Source organism: Morone saxatilis, unplaced genomic scaffold, assembly GCF_004916995.1.
Source record: "Morone saxatilis isolate NCDOM2014 unplaced genomic scaffold, NCSU_SB_2.0 Contig20, whole genome shotgun sequence".
NCBI lineage: Eukaryota > Metazoa > Chordata > Actinopteri > Moronidae > Morone > Morone saxatilis.
In genome coordinates this window covers 4,808,245-4,813,576 of record NW_023339763.1, presented here as the reverse complement: position 1 = coordinate 4,813,576, position 5,332 = coordinate 4,808,245, and positions in this window count along the sequence as shown.

Genomic DNA, 5,332 nt, shown 5'->3' with positions numbered 1-5,332 from the left:
TTGTTACTTTTGTTAGTCTAAGCTGTTTATGTCTACAGACGCCGCACATTGCCTTCCATGGAGTCTGGAGACTACTACCATGTTTCTACTGTAGCCCAGAAGGAACGAACCAATCACTTGCTCTAGATAGAGACATATTTCTTGTGGTCACCATAGTTTCTCTTTCATGCTTGGAAGAGGAGGATGAAGTGACAGAGTTGCGGTCTGCAATTACGCCGCTAGATGCCATCAAATCCTACATACTGGACCTTTAACAGTACCTTAGCGGTTATACACTATTATAAAAATAGATGAATAGTAATTTAAAATGTTAAAGGTCCAGTTTGTAACATTTAGGAGGATGCATTGGCAGAAATGGAATTGTTACCTTAGAATGAGCTGTTTATATCTACAGACTTGTACCAACATATGTCTACAGTACCCCAGAACAAACCAAACGCTGGCTTTCAGATGGAGCCTTTTGCCCTTTTCACAAGTTGCGTGACCACTGTAGTTTCTCCTACACAACCAGGAGGGTGAGACGAGGGGATTGTAATCTGTAACTACACCACTGGATGCCACTTAATCAAACACTGGTTTTACAGGATATTTTAAAAGTATAGCATTTAACTGGGAATTTGCTACACTTTACAAAGTTCAATCACGCTTCTGTTCCACAAAGACTACCATCCAATATTTTAGACCTACTGCTTTAAAACTCTTGACTTTGTTGCAAACAAACAGGTTTGTTGTTCGGTAATTCCTTCACTCTCAACCTTCAACTTCATCCCTCTTTCTCAGGAGGAAGTGGGCTGTCCTCTGAGATGAAGACTTCCTTTAGTGACTCCCACTGCAGCTCCACAGGAAGGGCTGGAGCAGAAGTGTAAGGGCAGAGTTAGTGCACCCTCAGGCACCATCACTGGGATGGATCCATTTAGTTTGGCGGGGGAGAAGGCAGAGATGGTGGGAAGGGACATGGAGAATGAAGATTGAGTGAAGAAAACTGAGAGGGAGAAAGTTTGAGAGGCGGATGAGGGAAAGAGAGGGAGGAAGTAAGAAGGAGGGAGAGAAGAGATGGATGGACATATTTTTATGTAAATTCTCAATGACCAGGAAAATAGAAATTCCTGGTCAGTGCTGTGGTAGACCACCATTGGCCCTTGTAGCATCATAATAGTGACTCAACAAGGGACCGGTAGCATCCTAGGTGTTGAAGCTGCACATGCTTTTCCTTCCTGTGGATGCTGCACTCAAATGTATCACTAATGTGTCTGATTGGATTGATGTCAGGGGCTTATAAGGAAACTATTATTTATATCAATTCACCGTAAAGTGTGCAGGTGTAGTATCTCACTCTTTACCGATGATGTGATGCTGCCTTTTTGTGTTGTTTTTTGTTATCTCCTGTGAATGTAAACTGATTCACAGATCGCAAAAAACTATTCTTGTACATTGTTAATAATGTTACGTTGTCAGGCTGTATATTATTAGTGCACAGCTCACACACATGGAGTTATTAAGTAATTTATCTTCAAAGAAGTCTAGCATTTGGACATATTTTGGGTCTAACAACTAAATAATTAGTTTTGCAAGATGAACACAAGTATTTTGTTAAAACTCCCTGCATCACCACCTGGAGATGTAACAGCGGTACAGCACTTCCTATCCAAAGCATTCACGAAGACACAAAGCTCATTCATATACATACTTGGGGTTCGCTCAAGGACCCTTTAAGTGGACTGGGGGAGCCAGGAATCAAACCAGTAACCTCTCATATTACTAGACTACCACCTGAGCCATAGCCGCCCCAGTAGTACAGTTACACACAGTGACCCTCATTAAGACCAGTTAGCTTAACTGTCGGTTTCAGTTTTGAATTGCAATTCAGTGGACTAGGACAGAAACTATGGCAGTCTTTTCTATGTTGTTTTGAATTGGTAGTTAATTCTGAGTTTAATTGACACCAGGACTGGGGATTTAATTGCTCCCAAAGGTTCCCACTCTTACTGGGTGAATGCTGCTGATCTGTTTGTTTCACTGGTTGGGTTGAGACAAAAGTGCCACCAGTGAAAAACTGACAATGTTGGGCACAGCCAGAAAAAAAATCTTTAAAGTAGGGCTTTTACTGGCTTGTGGGTCACTTAGAGTCTTCTCTGTGAACTGTAGCTGTAACTCTGCTCAGCTACTGTACCATTAAGTTTCCGTGTGTATTTCATTGGGTAGAAGAGCAGAGTATGGGAACCTCTCCCGAGAACCTTCGACGCACAGATTGCCATATGTGAAGAATTTGCAAAGGTCAGCACGAACCACTGAAAATGGCCGAACTTCACCAATGCTTTATTATCCATGTACCCCTCTGGGTGTCTGACTGTGGAACAATGTGGAACAATGTGGAACAACAGCCACAAGACTGCAGAGTCCCTGCTGAAAAGCTCCAATACAAACACAACCTCTCTCTCTCCCCCTCTCTCTCTCTTTTTTCTCTCTCATAGCCAGGGGTGAGGCATCTGTTTCCTATGCTCAACATGTGGAGGCACTACATTCAATACACACACACACTCCTCTGTTTACACTACTCCTGTCTTATCTTACACATTGGACACATTACAGGAACATTTAAAAAACACACACCTCTGATGGGCTCACAGATCGTGTGTGTGTGTGTGTGTGTGTGTGCTTATGAAAACGTGGAGTGACCATGTGAAATGTTTTGATGACACTGACTGGTAATTGCTAGTCCTTTTCAGTGTCATTTGGCCCTGAGTTTTTGTGTTAATGTTCTGATGTTATCGCCTCAGTATCAACAGGGATGCCGCTCTGATCTGGTCTCCCTGCTGATAACATTAGCTGGTTTGTGCGTGTGAGTTAGTGGAGTTCTGTTTATTGAGCTCTGTGCTCGTGGGGAGTGTCACAGCCTTATCTGTGTATATGTTTTGCTGCATGTGTGTGACAGTACGGTTTAGTTGACGAACAATATTACTGCAGCATGGTGGTAGATTTAGGTGGTTAGGTTAGTGAGAGTATTCAAATAAAACATTTTACATACATATACATACATTTATATTTCTTTTAAGACCAACCTGACAAAATTACAAGATGAATACAAAGGAAAATGAATATAATAAAGATATTTTCTAATGGAAGTTTTAACTGAGCTGTCCTCCAATCAACATACCCCTCTTCTGATGAAAGGATGATCCAGTTAAACTCCCTATTGAAAGATTCAAGTTTAATGTTAGTATGGTTTGCCTGCTTATTAATCAGCAAAGTTCTTCACTTTGAGGCAGGAAATTCAACTTAACACAAATGTTCTCAGTCAGTATGACACCAATGCTGCTGCAGAAACAATAGGCACGTTACCCATCACCTCATCAAAAGTGCTTTATGCAAACGTGGAGAAGCTATACAGATCATAGATATGTGAGGTAATTTCATAGTTTAACGTCATCTACTGACCAGTATCTATAATGTCAATGTTACTGACCTTTACTTTACTTTTAATATAAAATCATTGATATGATTGAGACAAGATATACGTCACATCTGGTTAAAGTTTTTATAAAAGATTTTTTTAGTAAGTTGTTGTAAAATAAATCAAAATTTTATAGAAATTAACTTAAACTAAGGTGTTAGAAAAAGGACATAACATTTAATACATTAATATTATTATACTATATATCATACTGTATTGGTATCATGACTATAATCTACAAAAGGGAAAATCTTTTTTTTTTTAAATGTCAGTTAAGGCAAACAAAAATCTAAATCCCTGCCAAAATCAACACACATGTTTACTCTGTCATCATGCGTCTCAAACTATCACGGTTGTAATCAAATGTGTTCAGAACGTAACTGAAGCCCTTTAGGTGTGTCAAGAATTCACAGTAGATTAAATAGCTGATTGCCGGCGTGGCTAACAATTGCAAATACATCCTCTTCTCTTTTCCTGTTTCTCTTCTGTCAATCCTTCTCTGCTTATTTTTCATGTCACAACTTTATTCTGCCTTCAGTTCATGGGCTTGTTCTTCTCTGTAACCTTCCATGTCTCTGTTTTTCACCCATGTTTTCCGTCCTTTCACCCTCGTAGCACTCACTTTCTTTATGATTTTGGTATTAGACGGTGGGGTTTTAATGACGTTATAAAAGCCGGAGGATGAGGCTGGCAGCAGCACCAGTGTACAGCAGGTGATCGCAGATGATTTGAAAATAAATTCCCACAGGAAACTTGGTGTGTGCCTGTGTGTTTCAGGAAATGGTAAGTGTGTTTGTGTTTGTGTGTGTGTGTGTTTCATGGCTCCCTCTGCTCCTGCTGCGGTCGTCAGATAACGATAATGAATCAATAGTCACTCAAAAGAGAGATACAGAGGACAGAGGATGGAAGGTGATTTTATCTGTTTTTAAAATATTATGTTGTGCCCATTCTCATGTTTTGTGAAAATGACAAATGCATAGTTTCCCAGCAGTCCCCAAAGACCCCGACCATCCCACAACCCTCACCTCTCTATCTCTGTCACCCAGTACCTTATCAGTGTTGTCTCAGCATATTAAGATAAGGCAACCCACTCGTCAGACAGCGTTGATATTGGGTGATTCTGTAAAACCCAGTTTTTGCTAAATTCTGATGTTTTTGAACCTTCAGTCCATTTTTTTTATTCCTTCAATATCTGCATATGACACTGCTCTATGGTTAAGTTTAAGCAACTAACACTACTTCACTACAGTTAAAAAAAATACTTTTTAGTTGTTAGTTTGAGACAAAAACTCTGTTTCTATGTAAAGTTAAACTTTCTACATGCCTGGTCACAACTGTGACACCTCCCTTCTTTTTCTCGCTGCAAAAAGGACACACTATTTCCTTCATTGGAACTGAGCATTGACGTTGGTCATGAATTGTGTGCTGCAGAATTGAACAATATGAACTTAAAAAAAGCGTCTACAAGTCCCCGGCGAGACTTTAGGTCTGACAGACCTGGACAATGTATTACATTAATCTCTTGCCCATGTCTTTGCTGCCTTACACTGCAAGAAAACAGAAAACGAGGATTATTGGTAGTAAATGCAGTATGAAATTTAGTGGAATTGGGATGAGTTCAGGAGAGTGTAGGAAACACTGAGCTAGAGGTTATCACAGGCCCAAAATGTTAGACTTGGTGTGAAATGAACCCATGGAAAAGTGAAATGTGAACCTGAATAGGGTTCCTGAGCGCAGTCAGAGCAGATCAGAATAGACCCGATAATAATTAGAACCGATTCAAATGCGGTCAACCTGAACAGACCCTAACCGAGAGAGAATGCTAACTACGGCAACATCAGGTAACAAGCAGTAACGAATGTAAAGTCAGAGAACCTAATT